This window comes from Schistocerca cancellata, chromosome 2 (assembly GCF_023864275.1).
Source record: "Schistocerca cancellata isolate TAMUIC-IGC-003103 chromosome 2, iqSchCanc2.1, whole genome shotgun sequence".
NCBI lineage: Eukaryota > Metazoa > Arthropoda > Insecta > Orthoptera > Acrididae > Schistocerca > Schistocerca cancellata.
In genome coordinates, this window is record NC_064627.1 from 983739680 (window position 1) to 983763171 (window position 23492).

The following is a 23492-nucleotide window of genomic DNA, read 5'->3' on the forward strand; positions in this document are numbered from 1 at the left end:
CCTATTCTCATCTTGGGGTTCTAAGTCCTCGGTCAATTCATCTGCCAGTAATCGTCCATCATTATACGTTAGCATGGGTATACATATCCTGTTGCCCCTCAACCTATTGTTGACCGCTCCTCTGGGGCACGAGTGGGTCCTTACAAGTTTGTTGGATTTTGATTCAACTGGTGGTTGACCTCATCCGTCACTTCGGTAATTACCGGTTGATTCGCGGATGTCCGTCCCCACTGATGTTGGTTATTTGAGTTTGTTCCCCCCGGTTGGTTCCACTTTCTATTACTGTTATTGTTCCAAGCTTGTGGTCTGAAATTCCTTTCGTTCCCCCATACGGGATTATATCGTTTCCCATTCCTGTTGTTCCTTGGGTAGCCCCTCGCAAGACTATTGCCGGTATTATTATTGAGATTTTGAGGGGTTTCTCCACTATTTATCGATCTCTGTGCGTTCCCTTGCCTACCATTTGGCGGAGGTTCTATCTCCCGATATTGGAATCTGTTGTTACTGGCTTTCTGGTTGTTCTCTTCTATAATATCTATATGATCTAACGTCGTGAGGAACGACTCCAGGTCTTTATCGTTGCCGTAAATTAATTGATTCCGGATGCTCGTTGGTAATCTTGCTTTAAGTATGTTTATTATGTCTGGCAAAGGCATAGGTCTGTCCCAATATCTAGTTTTATTTATATATTTTTCAAAATACTTCCTAAGGCTTCCTTTCGAAAAGGAGAAAGGCTCTGGGTAGAGCACCTCCTGCCTTAGGCGTTCCTGTACTCCTTCTGACCAGAACTTTGCTAAAAACGCTTTCTCAAAATCGTCATAGGTCGAGCAAACAGAAGTCATATCCGAGGCCCATATCGCCCCCGAACCTTGTATATACCCAGTAACGAAACTGATCTTCTGCCACTCCGACCAATTTCTGGGTAGAACTCCTCTAAAACTTCGAATAAAAACAATCGGATGGACCCCCCTTTTGTCAGTATTAAAAATCTGAAATTGCCGATGCTTTATCATTTTTTCTTCGGCATGGCAAAGGCTTTCGTAATCTCCGTCAGATAAAACTTCACGCGAACAACTAGCTCGTGGCAATTTAATATTTGAGTTACTCACACAAGTCGGTTTGTGTGCGAATGTGCAGTAACTGGCTCTATAGTCGCTGGCAACTTCTGCTGCTGGCCGGTATTCATTTGTTCTGAGCCTTGTTGTGAAACGCGTATCGACTCTGCTATCGTTTGTTTCCAATGCTCGAGATCAGCACCTAACTGCTGTCGCACTTCCTCTAGTCCTTTCGCAAACAAATTCTCTTCCTGTTTGCCGCACAGACTCTGGAATGCTTCTTTAACATTATGCTCAACGTTTTCACACATTAGCCTTTTGTTTTCTAATGTGATTTCGGATAATTTACCCGTTAATACATTAATCTGGTGGTCTATAACGTCTTGACGTTCTGTCAGATGTTCCACACTTTCCTTTATGTTCGTCTGCGTACGTGCCAATTCAGGAAGTTGCGCAATTGCACACGACATGGCATCTTGCTTTTGTACTAATTGCGGAACCATTTCCACCTGTTCGCGTACGGTATCTATCTTAATAGCCACGTACTCCTTCATTTCTACACGTACGCGTTGAGTAGATTCCTCACATTGAGCTTTAACCAATTCAATTTGTGCAGTTAATTTTCGTTCCGTCTCTTCGGCCTGATCTTTAAGTTCCTTTGTCTTTGCCTCTATCCGTTGTTCTAATTCGGAAAAACTGTCGTGTAATTGCTGCTTAATCTCAGCTTTCAGCTTTTCCTGCCCTTCCGTAACTGATGCTAACTTCGTATTCAAATCATTTTGCCCTTCATTCACTGCGGCGAACTTCGCGTTAATGTCGGTTTTCAAATTTTCTTGCCCTTCAGTAACTGAGGCTAATTTTGTATTCAAATGGTTTTGCCCTTCAGTAACTGAGGCTAATTTCGCGTTAATGTCAGTTTTCATATTTTCCTGCCCTTCAGTAACTGAGGCTAATTTCGCGTTAATGTCAGTTTTCATATTTTCCTGCCCTTCAGTAACTGAGGCTAATTTCGCGTTAATGTCAGTTTTCATATTTTCCTGCCCTTCAGTAACTGAGGCTAATTTTGTATTCATATTATTCACGGTCTCCGTTAACATCTGCATCTGCCTCATGATAATGACCAATGGGTCTAATCCATGTTGCGTACTGGCTGATACATCTCCCGCCGTGTCTACCGGGCGTTCTATTGCGCTATCTGTAGCGATCGGTTCTACAACACTCCTTACTACAACATTATCATCAGCGCTCACAGCTGAAGGCTGTTGCGTATTGCTCTGCTCTGCTTGACTCATCTTAAACATTGCCCTCGTTAAAACCATATAAATGTTCTACCGTCAAGATATATATATATCTCCCTTCACACGAATACTTCTGTGGCTACTTTGTTAAAGTACTTATACAGGTAAATGCAACTAGGGCAAGTGAATCAAACTACTTCTGTTATGAACACAATTAGAAAATGTTCAAATCTACGACTACTTCCTCAATACTATCAAGTTTACAAAAAAATTATAGATCTGGCCATTTTTCTGCGTCCAGCGTGCTGCTTTTATTTGTCGATGAAATAATGCGCCTGCGAGTATTTCTTCTCTTTTCCACGTTAAGTTGTCTCGTCGTAGTTCACATGAAACAAAGAACAAAATTATTTTAACAACGTCCAAAAACGTGTCCTGTCACGGATTGGCCATTCTAATGAATGCCCTTACTACTTAAATCGATTTTGCTGAAAGTCTTAAGTTACATGAAATCAGCCTATTAAAATCTCTGGTGGAGCCCTTCTTCTTAATATTCAGCGGCTGGCTTGCTAGAAAAGATCTTCACATACGTTATTATTATTAAGCGCTGCATTCAGTTGGGAAAAAATCGATCGTTTTGAACACTTCGTTCAGTTTACGACAGATCTAAAATTTCAGATGTGCACGAAGCCTTTTTGGACGATTTCAATAAAACTCAGAGATTGCAGGCTCTCTTCGTCACAGCTGAAACTTCCCAATTAATTACAGGCCCCAGACAATCATCAACAATTCAGACAGAGAACGCATTCGTCATTCACTCTAAAATGAAATGGTCACAAACCTTATTTCTGAGGAAAATTGTATATTGAATCCATTTCCGTACATGTTCCGTTTCCGTGGATTTTTAGTCTCATGAAATTTACTTTTACAAGTCCTTCTTTCTCTTTGTCTACCCCGCTAGCGGCACAAACTTTCCTGCCTCGCTTTATCGCGAAGAAGAGTAAATAAATCTCCTTTTGCAATACGAAAATCTTCCAACCGATACTTTCCGAAGCTGTTCCTTTCTCTCTCTTTCTATCTCTCCTTCCATAACTATAATGACCATGGAGCATACACCTGTGTACCTCTGTTGTTCCAAAGAATAAACGTACTCGAAAAATACCTTGGCGTCGACGAGCTGTCGGCGCATATATTACTAGAAAATCTGCTCAGATACTTTTCATACGTAAATAAATGTGGATGATTTGATTGACCATTATTAATTATTGCGTGGAAGAGGGTAATTTTCCGTGGGGAGATTACACATAGCCATGAAGATAAATGTATAGACACTTTGTCAAGTATCAGAGATATGTTAGAATAAGATTAACGTACCAAGACCAAAGGAACTTCAGATTGTCAATTGTAAATAGCATCCAGAATCAAGTTAAGTAAGGTTTATGATTGTTATTATTTTAATAAATGTGTGTGAAAATTAATCAAGTCCTGTTTAAAGTTGGTCACCGTCAATCTGCTACTCTAAGCGTGCAAGTGGCATTTCTATCGTCTGACCTAAGGCAGAAGATAAACACGCCACGATAAGACCACGAGACATATTGCTGACATTCGCCTACTTCGTTAGAGCGACAAGTCAAATAATCTGATGGTGTGTGTACCGAAGGTCTTACAGTACGCACACCACACCACATATTACAACAATATTTGCGACGCAATACACTCTGGCATTTGGCGACCACACACATACGTATGTTCCACACCACAGATGTTCTCTGCCTTCGCACCTACGACTGCGCACACTCGCACCAACGATGTTATTGTTACACGAAAAATATTCCCTGTGCTTCATACAACAAAAACCTCCCTTACATGGCGAGCGTGTTTATAAAATGATTTGACATAGACAATTCTAACTTTTCCTATCAATATAACAGTATATTTTCATAAACACTAATTCTGTCCAGATGCATTAACGCATATTTTTACGAACAATGGTTATAAACTCGTGAAATCAAGTACATTAAAAGTACGTCAGGTACTGGGCTGCAGTGTTGTAGGCTGTTCCTCACTTGTCTTCTGAGACACCCTGCATGACTGTCTCCATGAAGGATCCCGTGCTCTTTTACAATAGCTTGTGCTATGCGACAGCGGCAGGAAAGCAATTGATCCGACGTTTGTAGAAGATGTGGCCATAGCAGTGCAGGAGGTGTTAAGCGGTGATGCGCAAAGATGCAGTGCATGGGAATTGCCCGAACGTTGGACATGCCTGTCAGCACGGTCCATAAAATCCCACCAAACATCCAGCACTGTCATCCATACCAAATTACCCACATTCTCGAGGCTTCCTTCTGATATGCAAAAAGGCAAACGTTCGCTGTCGATTTGCTTGCTGGTATAGAAGTGAACAGTGAATCGCTATGGAACATTCTGTGGACAGACGAAGCCCATTTCCTTCCGCACGGACATGTCAGTACGCAGAAATGCAGAACATGGGCGACGGGAAATCGACACGCATCTCATCCAGTGCCACTTCATTCCGCAAGGGTGAATGTGTGGAGCGACTTGACGGCATTGTTTGTCGGCACGCACTGAATATCATCACAGTCCTTACAATCTTTTCACCTTTTAAATCTTTATGGAAGTGGAATTAACATAAATGAAAATATGAAATTGATTTTAAACATTTGTTGCAATAAAAGGTACAAACGAATATAATCAAACTACTGATATTCTAAAGCGACAATTATGAGGCGTTGCAAGTAAGGCAAGATATTGCCGAGTGGTTTTTACACAAAGGACACCCTCATTTTGAACACTTATCGGCGGATCTTCTACCCACAGATCTTTCTCAGAATGGACACAGTCCTCGTTTTTTCGTCTATGGTGTTGGTACACTGGTGAACTACTTTTTTTTAGATTCCTGCCAGTCTGTTGGTTTCCTAGTTCTATGAGGAATACCTGCTCCAAGAAAATGTGACGAATTAAAAAAAAACAGTAATCTCAATTTCTTCTCCAATTGTCTAACAAAAAGCTACGTGCTACGTCTTATGTCCTGCTGACATCACATAGATTTCACCAATGAGTGCACTCTCAAGCAGCATATCACAAGCCCTGGGGAAAGATAAAAACTATGTTTGGGGCTAGTCACATCTGCGTTATTTGCTGGACCTGTAGTAATGTCAGAGCTATTTTGCCATGTTTTTGAAAATCTGGAAGATGTTTAGCAGCTGGAAGCATTTTTCTTAATATGGTCCAAGCACTTGCCGTCTGCCAGAAGACTTCCGTTGTCTGAAGTGAACGCTTTCAGCCTAGCTAATTGGAGACGTGCAATAAACTCCGCAATCGCCTGGACGCCAATAGGATGCTAGCCAAGGTAACTTTCCCAAGACAACGTGGGCGCAGCTACACTTGTTGCTCCCTCACTTGCAATTCTGTCAAGACCATATTCCCTCATCCCACCGGGGGATGCTTCCGCCATGCCACTTAAGACGCCTGTCCCATATCTGCAGTGCTTCTCAATTCGAATGGTCATCCAGGAAAGCTATGGAATATAGCCAGCGCCATGTTAAATTAAAGAATGTTAAAAAAGAGGAAATGAAGTCCGTGCATATAAACACTTGAATCTCATTAATTCATCTGAAATTTTATGCTAACAGGGCCTGCCTACCTCAACTCTCATCTAGTCCAAATAACCATCATAAATAAATTAAGAGAATCGAGCAGACCGGCTTGGTGCTTTTCAGTGAAGGTCGAACAGAGATTCCAAAATCAGACACTGTACTGTAAAGCGTTGACAGGAGTAGATATAGATACAGATCACAATTCAGTAATGATGATGAGTAATCTGAAGATTAAGAGAATCGTCTAGAAGAATCAGAGTGTAACAAAGTGTTGTTGAGGTACTGTGCTAGATGAGATAAGTTTTAAAATATCTAAGGATTGCAGATACTGCGAAGACGAATAGCAATGTAGGCCGTTCAGTTGAAGATGAATAGACATTTGTTAAAATGAATTTCGAGGAGTTCCTATCAAACAAGGCAGAAGGGATTGATAACATTACTTCAGAATTTCTAAATTTAGTGGTGGAAGAGGCAACCAAACGATTATTCAGGTTGATGTGTAGAGTCTATGAGACTGTAGAAGCACTATCAGCGGAACATTTGTGAGATAAGTGTCGTAGAATTAGCTTAATAGCTCATGCATCCAAGTTGCTGGAAAGTTTAAAATACAGAAGAGCGGGAAGCATAATTGGGAACCTGTTATGTGAACCGTTTGGTTTGAAAAAAGATGGAGGCACAAGAAAAGCAATTACGACAAGCTTATTAATGGAAGCAATACATTACGAAAATCAAGATCGTTCGTAAGACTTTTTTACCTAGAAAAGAAGTTCGACAATGAAAAATGATGCAAGAAAATCGGAATCCTGGGGAAAATAGGAATGAGCTATAGACGGGTAATATACAAAATGGACAAGAACCAAGAGCGAAGAATGAGAATGGAATGAAGTCCTCGATTAGAAAGGATGTTAGACGGGAATGCAGTCTTTCGCCCCAGTTGTGCAGTTTACAGTTCCAATTAACAACGAGAAAAATAAATGAAAGCTACAAAAAAAATGGTTCAAATGGCTCTGAGCACTATGCGACTTAACTTCTGAGGTCATCAGTCGCCTAGAACGTAGAACTAATTAAACCTAACTAACCTAAGGACATCATACACATCCATGCCCGAGGTAGGATTCGAACCTGCGACCGTAGCGGTCGCTCGGCTCCAGACTGTAGCGCCCAGAATCGCACGGTCACTCCGACCGGCGAAAGCTACAATAGTGGACTTAACGTTCAGGGTGAAATAATATAAATGATCGGATTCGCTGATGATCTGAGAATAAACCGAAGAATGACAAGAATAATGACTAATTGCTGAAATGAGATTAGTTACAAACTTAATATCAAAACTGGTGACCACGAAGAAGACGAAATTAAGGAATTCTGATATGTATGAAACAATGTTAGCACTTGACAAACGAAGCAAGGAGGACATGAAAGCAGACTAGCACAGGCGAGGAGAGTACTTCTGGCGCAAAGAAGGCTACTAATATCTAACGTAGGCCTTAATGTGAAAAAGACTTTTCTACGAATGAACGAGTGGAGCACAGTATTGTTGGGTAGTAAATTAAGCAACGCGGAAAAACCGGTAAAGAAGCGAATCGAAGAGTTTGAGATGTGGTGTTACGGAAGTATGCCAAAAATTTTATGAATTGATAAGGTAGGAAATCAGATCGTTTCCGCAGAATCAGCAAGGCAATAAATATATAGAAACCATTGAGAATACGAAGAATGGTAAGAGCCTTGTTGCATCTGGGTATAACCTTCATGGTACTAGAGGGAGTCACAAAGGATAACATACGTATGAGTAGACAGAGATTATACTACATCCAACAAATAACTGAGGACGTACGATGTAAGTGCTACTTTGAGACGAAGCATTTGGCACCGGAGAGGAATTCGTTTCTTACCACATCAATAGGACTGATAGTCCAATGAAAAGAAAAAGAACGCCATCATTCCAAATAATTTCGATAGAGATTACACAAGCGGTGTACGAAACGTGTAATTAATTAAGCAATCGGTAAACATTTCTGACACTGTATTATTTCGCGTGCTAAACTACAGCTCTCTTTGCCAATAGAAGAAAATTGTCAACAGCGATGCATGAATCCGACTTACTACAACGGCCAGTGAAATGAAAACGAGACAGCTGGAAAAAAGGAAGTAAACTGTTTACTACATCAAATTAACCACTATATCTGGTAATACCTTTATTCTACTATAAGACTAGGCGGTCAATTCCCTCACGGAAAAGTGTTTGCCGTTGCCTACGGAACCAGACATGGACTTGCTCTTCCGAAAGTATTCGATGACCAACAACGCGTTTGGTTCAAATGGCTCTGAGCACTGTGGGACTTAACATCTGTGGTCATCAGTCCCCTAGAACTTAGAACTACCTAAACCTAACTAACCTAACGACGTCACACACATCCATGCCCGAGGCAGGATTCGAACCTGCGACCGTAGCTGTCGCGCGGTTCCGGACTGAGCGCCTAGAACCGCTAGACCACCGCGGCCGGCTAACAACGTGTTTCTTCAAGCCTCCAAAAATACGGTTGTCGCATGGGAAGAGATCGGACTGTATGGAGGACATACAAGACCTTCCCATCGACACATCTGTAGCGTAGTCGAACCAATCTGCCAACAAAATGCGCTCCCATATATTGCTAAGGTTGTTTCGATTACGCTACAGCAGTGTCTCTGGGAAGCCCACACAAATCTTCCATACATTCCCCATCTCTCCCCCATGCAATTTCCATATTTTTGGACTCCTGAAGAAAGACATTGGTGGCCGTCAATTTACTTCTGAAACGTCCCCTTTGAACAATTGTACACGACTGTGCTTAAACTGACACACAATATTTTTTTTATCGCAACGCAATCTGACTATCAAAAATCCCTACAAAAGAATGGCCCAGACAAACATTAAACTATGCCTTTCACAAATCACTTACCTCACAAAAATCTTCGTTACTCGAACTACTGCAATACAGCGAGCGCCACTATTGCCAGCTAAATAAAAGATTCAAACTACAGAAGGCACTAACTACTGATAGGGATAGTTAGCAAATGAAAGATTTTAATAGAGCAAACAATGTATTTACCTTAATAGTCATAATATATATAGCAGTTCATAATATCCAGTATAACAAATTTCAAGACTCCGCCATTTCTCTCCCCACATCCACCACTGCTGGCGGCTCACCTCCAACTGCGCAACGCTACGCGCTGTTCACATCCAGCTGCCGCTGCCCAACACTACATTGGCAGACAACAATGCAAACTAGCCACAGACTGCACACAGCACAGCCAGTGATTTTCATACAGAGAGCGCTACGTGGCGGCGGCGTTACCAATATAAGAACCTAAACAGCCTACTTACACTTCGAAGAGGTGGAAGCCGAGTACAATCGTGTTTCGGCAGGCAACCGCAAACATTTTTGATGAAGGCACTGACCGTCTTGTCACACAGTGGGACAAATGCATTAACCGTTACGTTCATTACTTTTGAAATCATAAACAGTGTACTTATTTTTCCCCATGTGTCCAATTTCCATTTGTCTTTCTTATATTAAGAAAACGTCTTGGGGGTGAGGAATGTCTAAGGGAGCCTTAATGCCAATAATATCATTCGAAGAAATAATTCTAAAATATTTCATGTATATGTTTTTTCGCAGAACATTAGAAAGTACATCCTATTCAAAATGTAGATTCTTATTTCAAAATTATGTTGCACTTGGGACGTGTCGATGTCTGTAGTTATTTCCTGAAAACGAAATGAGTGGCATCCGTTGCTAAACCTTCCTGATAACTTCACGTCAGTCAGCGGATGCTGTTCCAGCTGTCACGTCTGTGAGCTGTCCAGGGAGGCAGCGGCTGACAGAAGCCTATCGGCCGTTCGTATCCCTCAGATGATGGAGCACAGATACAACACCGTCCAGGAGATAAAGGGATTCGAAGCGTATCACCGGGTGGACACAGTGTGTTCTCTGGATATGGAGTTTCACAGTTGCTGCGACAGATGACAAAGCTTATTTTCCTCTTGGCAGACACTTCGTAGCTCTGTACTTCATAGGTATGAAACAGCTACTTCATAACATCATAGCTTCACAGGATTCCGTGAAACACAATTTATTCTGTTATTTTAAGTCTTTCTTTCCTTTTGCAATAGGACTATAGTGAAATCACAACTGGTAAACTTTTTCAGTGCATATATGATGCGACTGGTAATCGTTATCTGTTTGGGATTAAGTCACGACATGCGGAGAAAACTTTCAGTCGTTAAGTATCTTTAGTAGGCTTTATTAAAACTCATTTTGAAGAAAGAACACACTACACTGTTGGCTGCTTGTGACGTTCGGAGGGCATTAACGGGTATATGAAACAAAAAGTAGAAAAAAATTGAAAAATGTAACACATTTTAACTACAGCTGTTTCTATTTTAACCTTAATATCTACCAGTTTCAGTTCAGTCGTGGACCATCTCCTCTCGATATCACACTGCACACATTCTACACTATACTACACACACACACACACACACACACACACACACATACACACAGTGTCAGCTGACATAGGACAATTTCAATGGTTCTGCCATTTAACTACATTCTTCATGTGGTATCTATGTCCCGCATGAAGAAGCTGACCGGCACCTCACCAAAATGAATGAGATGTAGAGATTAAGTAAATGGAAAGAGGGTAGAGTTACATACTTCACTCTGTGTTCTGCTTTATGGCAGGTCTTGTCATGGGGGAAGCCTCGTTAGAAAGGTCCACCGCATGAGCGTCTAGGGAAGTGATGCCGGTGGTGGGTTCCCGTTACCTTCAACTAATGATTATGAAATTATAATGAGGACAACACAACACCCAGTCTATGAGCGGAGAAAATCTCCGACCCAGCCGGGGATCGAACCCGGGCTCCTTGGCGTGACATTCCGCCGCGCTGATCACTCAGCATTCGGGGCGGACTGGGTAGTTTTCCATCACCCAACTTGGGAGAGTATTTTACAGTAAGTTTTTTAAACTACTACAATGTACAGTAGAAAAACATTTCATTGTTAACTAATGTTAATTTTTTACCATTCCCTGTTCTGTGTTACTTAAATAATCTTTGATTTGTCATATGAATACTTATACAGCTTTAACTGACTTGTTTTAAATATTTGGAGTAGAGTTGTCACAACCGTATTCGGAACTTCATCGCGTCTCATTCTTACGCGGTAGACCTGGGTTGATTCCGGGTATCGTCAGGGATTTTTGCTTGGTGGGAGGGCTGGACCGAGATGCCTTTACCAACTTGAAGCAAACTGAATTGCTAATTGAACGAGCAATTGCGGCTTCAAGTTTTGGAAAGTTGATAACGCCCAGGAGAGCGGCGTGTTGACACCATGACCCCAGATGCCGCACCCGAATGATGCCCCATGGCAGAGGAAGATACGGTGACCGGTCAACATCACGTTGCCTTCATGATCTGACCGCGGAATTTAGTTTCAATTGCCCCTTCTATTGCAATGGGTAATTTATGGTTCAATTTTACCAACATGTGGAAAATGTTGTTTTTTGTCTTATATATGCTTACATATAGTAAATTAAGCTTTAATTCGGCCATTATCACGCATGCTGCTTGAGCCGTGTTGGATCATTTCACCATCGATAACTTCAGCTGGCGTCTCACCAGGGGCAGTGGATTACTTCCTTGTGCAGTTATGGCTGCCTCGCTTCGTCTTCGAAAGAGCCGTTGGAGTCACATCTACGGGGAGAAAGGCCTCCGAAGAGCGAGGCGAGGGCAGTTCACGGATGTTTCCGCGCAGTGTGGAGTACTTCGCAGCAGCAGTGCTAGGAGCAACGGACACGTGGAGCGGATCGGCACGACGTCTTTTCCCGGTCGCGGTTCCCTCTTCTTCTCCAGGACTGGGCAGAGGGCAAACGTCTAGTTCGCTTATGACGTGCAGCTCCGTGCACCGATTTCCCGTTCAGCAGTCTGTTTGAACAGATGTTCTTGTTTACGTTCATCGAGTCGTCAAGCACGCCTCGTTATCTGGCTTTGTGATTTTAGGAACAGTGTATTGCCCTGACTGCTCTGTGTGATTTTCGATTAACTTGTCTTACTCTGCTTGTCAGCGTTCTCTCTCAAAAGATTTTCCATGGTTAATTTTGTCACGGTTATGTAATGTGCCCAGTTGTCATGCATAGCGACATCAGGGGCCTACGCCTTATCTGGTACTTTTTTTTTTCAATCGTGTTTGTTTTAAAATTCTGATGCAAGAAAACAAGCTGTTTCTGAGTTTCAATGTTCGTTTTCACAATGTTTTAGAACCTGGCAGGCTCTGCTATCACAATTTTCCAGCCATTTTAAGCACGTTAAGCTCCAGTTAATGGTAAGACCCGAGTGAGTTGTTTATTATATTCCTTTCTGGAAGAAATTACGGCTTCCTTTCTATAGTTCTCTGTTAGCGAAGCTCATTTCCTATGGCGTACCAACTTATTGTAAAAGCTCTACAGCTGCGACCATGGTTAAACCACAGCTTTACTTGTAGTACAGTCCGCTTCGTGCGGCCGTGTACACGGCTCTCGAGCATTTCCTAGCGCGGCTTGCCCTTTCTTTGTAGTCGCGCGTCCTAGCTGTCTGTGATCAAGATGAGTATCTTATGTTATCTCATTTACACTGTAAATGAAATTTTGCTGTCGGCCAAGAGACCTTTAATTAACTGGCTTCGCACAAGAAGTTTTCCTTTTACAACTTAATACTCAATGTATTGTAAATCTTTTGGTGTAAACCTTTTTTGTGGGGACTGCCTAGTGTTTTGTAGAACTATTTTTATTAGCTGCTTTATTTAAAATTGTGTAACCTAAAAATTTTAATAAGGCCAATATTGTTATTGGCCTTATTAATTTTATTATTTTGTAAATCAATGGCTGTCTCAATCACCATTTTGAACGCCTTCATGTTTGTAGTGTCAAATCAACCTCAATTTTCTCAACTGTTTTTCAAAGAGGACCTGTTCTTACTTGTTTAGGATAAATGATGGTAGTTAAAGAGTAAGTCACGATTTCACCGCTGTTGATAGCTGTTGATGCACTTCTCGATTCGGGTAACAGATTAACAGAGGAGCTCAAATGAAGCAGATACTATCCAAAAAAGAAAAAAAAAATGGCTATGAGCACTATGGAACTTAACTTCTGAGGTCATCAGTCCCTTAGAACTTAGAACTACTTAAAGCTAAACATCCATGCCCGAAGCAGGATTCGAACCTGCTACTGTAGCGCCTAGAACCGCTCGGCCACCACGGCCGGCCGGATACTATCCCCATGTGTTAAACAGACCTTAACAGAGGCCTCAGTTACCAGTTTTAGTTATTATACTAATGGACGTATTCAACAGTTTGAATGCTGGTTACACGTTTTGTCCATCGGACTAACAAAAATGCTAACGATAAGGGACATAAATAAGGCCTAACATATTTGTTTGTTCATCGAATGAATTCACTACATATTCAGTCACATTAACTAACATTCTGACCAATCGACTTCAGGTAAACCTTAGGGGAAAGGTCTTCTTTTTCTATAAGGTTCTCGTGTTCTCTACACTGGGTGTCCGACTAAGCTGTTCATTTCCAATATTTCAGAAATACTACAGCAGGACATATTGATCGCGAGAGAAATCACCAACTGCTACTATTTAAATACATTTTATATCGTTTATTTTTCCGTCTCCGTTGTACCTTTCTGTACGATGTCACTAGTTTCGATCACACTTGGTTTCCGCAGTTATACGTTGTAGGCAATCCATAATTAAATGTGTAGTTTCATATGCTGTAAAAGGAGAACCGTTGCTCAGAACGACGTCAAATTTGAACAGCGTATTGTTGACGCTGGGGCAAACTCAAGAAACAAAAAATAATAGACGAAAATTTGACCAACAGATGGCGCTCTAAGCGTCAGAATATGCGCACAAACAGATGTGCGGCACACGGCTGATTACGTCCGGGACGCCCAATATGACTGCCTCCGTGAAGGATCGCGCGATGCTGGCAAAGTTCTTTCAAAAGAATGGCGATTGTGCGTCAGTAGTCCTATAGAAGTAACGGTCACTCAATGGTATGGAAGAAAAGCATCGGTCAGATGTCTGCCAAAGGCCTGGAGAAAATGATTACAGAATTCTAAAACACAGGTTACTTTGAAGTGTAGTGTGGCAAAGGGAGGACAGCAGTTAATCCAACGTCTATCGGAGATGTGTCCACAGCATTACAGGAGGGATCGAGTGGTGGTGTGCAAACATACTGCGCACGAGGAATTGTTCTAAAGGTGGCCATGCCTGTGAGCACGGTGTATAAAAGCCTACAAAACATCCTGCATTGATATCCACACAAAATCATACGTCTACAGGAGTTTCTTCCTGCTGACCTGGCAGCAAAACAAACGTTCCCTCTGGAATTTCTTGCTTGCATGGCAGTTGACAATGAATGGGCATGGAACATTCTGTGGAGGCACGAAATCCATTGTCATCTCCAAGGACATGTCAAAGCGAAGAATTGCAGAATATGGGAAACAGAAAATCAGCACACACATCAACCGGTGCCATTTTATTCTGCAAAGGTGAGTGTGTGGTGCCAGTTGATGGCATCGCTTATTGTAGGGCCGTATTTTTTCGAGGACATGAGTCCTGCGGGTCCTGTTACCTGTACCGTCACTGGTCAACGCTGTGGAAGTCTTTTGCGTTGTGGCGTGGACTGGGCGGTTTTTTAGGTTAGAAGGCCTCGGGAAAGTACGGGATGGGCTGCAATCTCAAAGGGCAAATACAGGACGTGCTTGGATCAAGGAACAGTCGGAATTGTAGTTGTAAATTGTTGTAGTTATGCTGGGAAAGTCCCTGAGCTTCAAGCGCTAATAGAAAGCACAGAAGCTGAAATCGTTATAGGCACAGAAAGCTGGCTAAAGCCTGAAATAAGTTCTGCGGAAATTTTTACGGACGGTGTTCAGGAAAGATAGATTAGGCAGAATTGGTGGTGGAGTGTTTGTGTCTGTCAGTAGTGCTTATCTTGTAGTGAAGTCAAAGTAGATACTCCGTGCGAATTGGTATGGGTGTAGGTCATACTTAACAGCCGAACTAAGTTAATAATTGGCTCCTTCTACCAACCCCCAGACTCCGATGATATAGTTGCTGAACAGTTCACAGAAAATTTGAGTCTCGTAACAAATAAATACCCCACGCATACGGTTATAGTTAGTGGGGACTTGCACCTTCCCTCAATATTTTGGCAAAAATACTTTTTCAAAACCGGTGGTAGGCAGAAAACATCTGTCGAGATTGTCCTAAATGCTTTCTCCGAAAATTATTTCGAGCAGTTAGACCACGAACCCACGCGAATTGTAAATGGTTGCGGAAACACACTTGACCTCTTAGCCACAAACAATCCAGAGCTAATAGAGAGCATCATGACTGATACAGGGATTAGTGATCACAAGGTCGTTGTAGCTAGGCTCAATACCGTTTCTTCCAAATCCACCAGAAACAAACGCAAAATAATATGATTTAAAAAAGCGGATAAAGTGTCACTAGAAGCCTTCCTAAGAGACAATCTCCATTCCTTCCGAACTGACTATGCAAATGTAGACGAGATGTGGCTAAAATTCAAAGATACAGTACCAACAGTAATTGAGAGATTCATACCTCATAAATTGGTAAGAGATGGAACTGATCCCCCATGATACACAAAACAGGTCCGAACGCTGTTGCAGAGGCAACGGAAAAAGCATGCGAAGTTCAGAAGAACGCGAAATCCCGAAGATTGGCTAAAATTTACAGACGCGCGAAATTTGGCACGGGCTTCAATGCGAGATGCCTTTAATAGGTTCCACAACGAAACATTGTCTCGAAATTTGGTAGAAAATCCGAAGAAATCCTGGTCGTACGTAAAGTACACAAGCGGCAAGACGCAGACAATACCTTCGCTGCGCAGTGCCGATGGTACTGTTACCGACGACTGTGCCGCTAAAGCGGAGTTATTGAACGCAGTTTTCTGAAATTCCTTCACCAGGGAAGTCGAATGGAATATTCCAGAATTTGAAAAACGAACAGCTGCTGGCATGAGTTTCTTAGAAGGAGATACCTTAGGGGTTGCGAAGCAACTCAGATCGCTTGATACGGGCAAGTCTTCAGGTTCAGATTGTATACCGATCAGGTTCCTTTCAGATTACGCTGATACAATAGCTCCCTACTTAGCAATCATATACAAACGCTCGTTCACCGATAGATCTGTACCTACAGATAGGAAAATTGTGTAGCTCGCACTAGTGTTTAGGGAGGGTAGTAGGAGTAATCCATCGAACTACAGACCAATATCATTGACGTCGGTTTGCAGTAGGGTTTTGGAGCATATACTGTATTCAAACATTATGAATCACCTCGAAGGGAACGATCTATTGATACGTAATCAGCATGGTTTCAGAAAACATCGTTCTTGTGCAACGCAGCTAGCTCTTTATTCGCACGAAGTAATGGCCGCTATCGGCTGGGGATCTAAAGTTGATTCCGTATTTCTAGATTTCCGGAAGGCTTTTGACACCGTTCCTCACAAGCGACTTCTAATCAAGCTGCGGGCCTATGGAGTATCGTCTCAGTTGTGCGACTGAATTCGTGATTTCCTGTCAGTAAAGTCGCAGTTCGTAGTAGTAGACGGCAAATCATCGAGTAAAACTGAAGTGATATCAGGTGTTCCCCAGGGAAGCGTCCTGGGAACTCTGCTGTTCCTGAGCCATATAAATGACCTGGGTGACAATCTGAGCAGTTGTCTTAGGTTGTTCGCAGATGATGCTGTAATTTACCGTCTAGTAAGGTCATCCGAAGACCAGTATCAGTTGCAAAACGATTTATAAAAGATTGCTGTATGGTGTGGCAGGTGGCAGTTGACGCTAAATAACGAAAAGTGTGAGGTGATCCACATGAGTTCCAAAAGAAATCCGTTGGAATTCGATTACTCGATAAGTAGTACAATTCTCAAGGCTGTCAATTCAACTAAGTACCTGGGTGTTAAAATTACGAAAAACTTCAGTTTGAAAGACCACATAGATAATATTGTGGGGAAGGCGAGCCAAAGGTTGCGTTTCGTTGTCAGGACACTTAGAGGATGCAACAAGTCCACTAAAGAGACAGCTTACACTACACTCGTTCGTCCTCTGTTAGAATATTGCTGCGCGGTGTGGGATCCTTACTAGGTGGGATTGACGGAGGACATCGAAAGGGTGTAAAAAAGGGCAGATCGTTTTGTATTATCACGTAATAGTGGGGAGAGTGTGGCAGATATGATCGCGAGTTGGGATGGAAGTCATTAAAGCAAAACCGTTTCTCGTCGCGGCGAGATCTATTTACGAAATTTCAGTCACCAACTTTCTCTTCCGAATGCGAAAATCTTTTGTTGATTCCAACCTACATAGGTAGGAATGATCATCAAAATAAACTAAGAGAAATCAGAGCTCGGACAGAAAGTTTTAGGTGTTCGTTTTTCCCGCGCGCTGTTCGGGAGTGGAATGGGAGAGAGATAGTATGATTGTGGTTCGATGAACCTTCTCCCAAGCACTTAAATGTGAATTGCAGAGTAAACATGTAGATGTAGATGTAGATGTCGATGCACACCAACGTCATTCCAACTCTTCAACAGCATGGATGTGTGGGCAGGATCATTTTTATGCAAGATGGCGCTGCTCTGCACATTGCACAACCAATGAAGTGGGTACTTCAGAGGTATTTTGGAAATGCTAAAAGTATCAGTTGTCATATTCCGACACCGTGGCCGTCCAGTTCACTTCAATTTCTAGTTGTAGGGTTATCTGAAAGATGTTCGTTTCTGTGCTCCACACAAATGTAGCTGAACTGAAGGCACGGACTGCGAAACGCGTTCTGAACGTGGTCTCCTAGACAGTGCGATCTGTTGTGGAACATGCTGTTTGTCGATTTTATCTTGTGGCAGAAAACTGTGGACAGGATATTGAACATGTCTTGCTCCAGCATCACGACACTTAAAAAACGATATCATTTTGTTTTCTACGGTTTTATTGGCCCCAAGACAATTAAAACCAATTTCATTTTGCTTTTCTTAAGGTTTTTCGCCTCAGGATAGTCAAAAACCTGTTTTTTCCCATCCAATCTGGTACGACCTCGCCGTTGTGGATGGGCTTACCGAACAAAGAGTGCCACAGCTGGTGACTGCAGAAATTGTGCAGTCAAGTACACTGAAAAATACGGCTGGTGTAACTTGGAACTCAAACCATAGCCGTCGTATTGCGATTCGCCTGCCATTTGTAGCCTACCACATTTACGTTAAGGTGCCTTCAGTGACATCTGTTGGTAAAAGTTTCGTTAGTTTTTTTTCTTTTCCATGACATTTCCCTCAGTGTCAGTAACATGCTATTCAAAAATTTGACGTCATTCTGAGCAGTGGTTCTCTTTCCCCAGAGTTTTAAAACTAGAACTTTAATTATGGATATCCTGTATAGTTGCGTCAGGATTACGTCGTGTCCACCCAGGAACTACACGTCAGAATATTCTGATGTGTAGTGCCTTTACGGACACGATGAGTTGCTTATGAAACTATATGGATCAAAATGTAATCGAATGTGATCGGAACTAGTCACACCGTTAAAAAAATGCGCAACCAAGACGGAAAAATAAACTACTTTTTTTATATTTCACAAACAGTTTGAGATATCGCAGTTCTGCTTTCCGGAGATGAACTGTAAGCAAGCACTATGAAATGTACAACGTCTTGTCCTAGCGATATAATTTACCAAGATATAGGTATCAACTTCTACTTGTTCAACAGAGATGAGCTAAATTATGCAGCTAGTTTCGTAGAACTCAAACAAACCAACATATTAAATAGTTTCAGTCTCCGAAATTTGATAAGTAGTTTCCGGGAAACTAAAATGCGTAGAACATGGAATTTATCTGTTATGAACAGTAAATTGACTGTTGTCTTTCGTGTAAATTCGTGGAAACTGGGATCATCTACTCGCCCTTTTCATTTGTACCTACATGTCTATTATTTACACAGGATGTAGATAACGTAGATACTTGTGGGATCCAAGAGATCCAATGCACAGGTGCAGACGGAAAAGAAATATTATTTGTAGAAAACGTACGAAGTGCTGGAAGGTCCAACAGCGGACATGAGAGGGATGATAAATACTCTAGATTCGTGCATCAGGCAGAACGGAGTGAATAAGCACAGACTTTGTATTTCTTATTCTTTGAAAGTGAAAAGCACAGTCAATTTCCTTGAGAGTAAACAAGTGCGAATACATACCTGTTATGATGATTACAACTAAAAATTTAGGAAGTACGGGAATATTTTCGTTGCTCACGCTCATAGTAGCTGTAGTTACGCGACTGATATATCACTGTTGTTTCACAAGTTTTTGACTTTTGACGAGAATTAAAACTAGTATGAGAGGCATCTCTAAAGGGTAACACCTATAACAGAAGAGAGAGATTTTAATACAGCCAACAAAGAACTGAGGATGTAAGGTACACCTGAGATGAAGGTTTCAGGAGACTGGAGAATAAAAAAAAAAGAACATAAACCTGTTCAAATGGTTCAAATGGCTCTGAGAACTATGGGACTTAACTACTGAGGTCATCAGTCCCCTAGCGGTCACGCGGTTCCAAACTGACGCGCTTAGAACCGCACGGCCACACCGGCCGGCCCATAAATCTGTAAATAATACTTAACAAGTCACAACATTAGTCTCAGTGATACCCGGATTTTTTTTTTAATTTTAATCCAGCTAAATAACCACTATATTTAACACCAGGTAATTAACTCTCTGTTGGTCCACGATGGACAGGGGACATTGACTGATCAAGTAAACGAAATTCACCAAGAGCCATTTAACTTAAGATGTTATCTTATTTTATTTTGAAGGCTTCGAATGAAGCACTAGTGTAACGACTGAATTCAAGACATCGAAGATTTATGGATATATATGAAATTTTCGTATATTTGGACAGATGGATATGGAGCCTGAAGATGGCATGGCGAAATGCTAAAACTTATAGCCTTGAAAATAAAGTAACACCTTAAGCTACACGGCTGTTGGTGTATTTCGTTGACATTGAAAATTTGATAATTAACTTTCAGAGTACGAACAAGAACGTTTAAAGTCAGTTCTTCCAAAACACTGTAGCCTTATTGGCCTCGTAGTTGCATCAAAGTAGATCTTCCACTGTGGAAACAAGCTCCATCGTTCAGCCCCTGAGTATATGTTCAGACATCTGCCTTTTTCAACATTCACACCGGTCTTCTTCGGAGTAGTCCCACTTCTCCACCCATACTCTGCATTTTGTGACTCCTGTTCTGAATCTATTCACTGCTCTCCATCTACTATACTGTACGTTTACCCTTGTGGGGTTTTCTAGTTGCGGTAAAGGTTTTGTGATTTGCAGAGAGCCCGACCATAAACTCACGCTGAGACCGTCAGGACAATCTTCTAGTGGTGCTGTCTGTTGGGTAAAATTCTTCCTTGAGTTTAGGATGAGTTGGAACTGTTTGGTGGCTTACGTCAAGAACGTGGGTCGGTGTGCTGATTTTACCTGTCTGTTTCTCTGTATACGTTGAGTCTGATATTTGATGGTGCTCTGACCGCAAGTGGTTAAGGTCTGTGCACATTTGTAGGCCTCAGGCATCTGGAGACAATCCTGCATTCTCATCTAAAGTGACGTCTACTAGTTTGATGTGGCACGACGCGCCTCACAATGCTACTCACATTTGTCATTAGGTCTATGTTGCCCATCGTCGGAACAGAGGACAAACTACACTGAAGCGCTATGAAAACTGGTATAGGCATGCGTATTCAAGTACAAAGATATGTGAGCAGGAAGAATACCGCGCTGGGGGTCAGCAACGCCTATATAAAACAACTAGTGTCTGGCATAGTTGTTTGATCGTTTACTGCTGCTACAATGGCAGGTTATTAAGATGTAAGTGAATTTGAACGTGGTCCTATAGTCAGCACACGAGCGATGAGACACAGCATCTCTGAAGTAGCGATGAAATGGGGATTTTCCCGTATGATCGTTTCACGACTGTACCGTGAATATCAGGAGTCGGATAAAACGTCAAATCACCGAAATCGCTGCTGCCGGAAAAAGATTCAGCAAGAACGGGACCAACGACGACTGAAGAGAATCGTTCAGCGTGACAGAAGTGGAACCCTTCCGCAAATTCCTGCTGATTTCAGTGCTGGGCCATCAACGAGTGTCATCGTGCGAACCATTCAACAAAAAATCGGCATGGACTTCCGGAGCCGAAGGCCCTCTCGTGTAAACTTGATGACTGCACGACACGAAGCATGACGCCACGCCTGGGCCCCTCAACACCGACATTGGACTGTTGATGACTGGAAACATGTTGCTTGGTCGGAAGAGTCTCGCTCCAAATTATATCGAGCGGAAGGACGCCTACGGGTATGCAGACAACCTCGTGGATCCATGGACCCTACACGTCAGTAAGGGAGTGTTCAAGCTGGTGGAGGCTCTGGGATGATGGGGGCTTGTGCAGTTCGAGTGACATGGGACCCCTGATATGTCCAGATACGACACTGACAGGTAAAACGTTCGTAAGCATCCTGTCTGATCACCTGCATCCATTCATGTCCATTGTGCATCCCGACGGGCTTGGGCAATTGCAGCAGGACAATGCGACTCGTCACACATCCATAAATGTTAGAGAGTGGCTCCAGGAACACTCTTCTGAGTTTAAACACATCAGCTGGCCACCAAACTCCCCAAACATGAGCTTTATTTAACATACATGGGATGCCTTGCAAAGTGCTGCTCAGAAGAGATCTCCACCCCCTCACACCCTTACGCATTTACGGACAGCCCTGCAGGATTCATGGTGCCAATTCTCTCCAGCAGTACTTAAGACATTAGTCGAGTCCATGCCACCTCGTGTTGCGGCACTTGTTCGCACTCGCTGGGGCCCTACACGATATTAGCCACGTATAGTAGTTTCCTTGGCTCTTCAGTGTATTTGTGTATGAAACGTTTGTATTCAGGCACTAAAGACGCTGAAGAGACTTGAATTAATTACCTGTCACTAAATATTGTGGTCCGCCGCTCGAAAAAATATATAAAATAAGTAATCTCTAATCACGTACAAGCTGTAGAAAGTATTTGTATGCCTATAATATGGCAGACGATGGAGGCAACGGAGTCGACGGACACGCTGCAGTTCTACGCGCAGTTATGGCTGGCACTCTGTAATGTTATTTACCGAGTTCGTAAAAGCATCACACCAAAGCAATATTTGGTAGTAAGTACGATAGCCTCTCCTCGATGTTATTCAATCTGTATATTGAGCAAGCAGCAAAGGAAACAAAAGAAGAATTTGGAGAAGGAATTAAAATCCATGGAGCAGAAATAAAAACATTGAGGTTCGCCGATAAAATTGTAATTTTGTCAGAGGCAGCAAAGGACCTGGAAGAGCAGCTAAACGGAATGGACAGTGTCTTGAAAGGAGGATATAAGATGAACATCAACAAAAGCAAAACGAGGATAATGGAATGTAGTCGAATTAAGTCGGGTGATGCTGAGGGAATTAGATTAGGAAATGAGATACTTAAAGTAGTAAAGGAGTTTTGCTATGTGGGGAGCAAAATAACTGATGATGGTCGAAGTAGAGAGGATATAAAATATAGACTGGCAATGGCTCGGAAAGCGTTTCTGAAGAAGAGGAATTTGTTAACGTCGAGTATAGGTTTAAGTGTCAGGAAGTCGTTTCTGAAAGTATTTGGCCGGCCGGTGTGGCCGAGCGGTTCTAGGCACTTCAGTCTGGAACCGCGCGACCGCTGCGGTCGCAGTTTCGAATCCTGCCTCGGGCATGAATGTGTGTGATGTCCTCAGGTTAGTTAGGTTTAAGTAGTTCTAAATTCTAGGGGACTGATGACCTCAGATGTTAAGTCCCATAGTGCTCAGAGCCATTTTTTTAAAGTACTTGTATGGAGTGTGGCCATGTATGGAAGTGAACCGTGGACGATAAATAGTTTGGACAAGAAGAGAATAGAAGCTTTCGAAATGTGGTGCTACAGAATAATGCTGAAGATTAGATGGGTATATCACATAACTAGTGAGGAGGTATTGAATAGAATTGGGGAGACAAGAAATTTGTGGCACAACTTGACTAGAAGAAGGGATCGGTTGGTAGGACATGTTCTGAGGCATCAAGGGATCACCGATTTAGTATTGAAGGGCAGCGTGGAGGGTAAAAATCGTAGAGGGAGACCAAGAGATGAATACACTAAGCAGATTCAGAAGGGTGTAGGCTGCAGTAGATACTGGGAGATGAAGCAGCTTGCACAGGATAGAGTAGCATGGAGAGCTGCATCAAACCAGTCTCAGGACTGCAGACCACAACAACAACAACAACAACAACAACAACGATATCTGAGCAAACTCGGTGAGCCGTTGGTCATACGCTTCCCTTGTTAGAAATACTGCTTTTCTTAATGCATCACAACCAAGTTCTTGTAAACAGTAGGTGCTACGTCTACTTTCAGCGGGGAGAAAAATTAATTAATATTATATTCTGGTGTCCTGC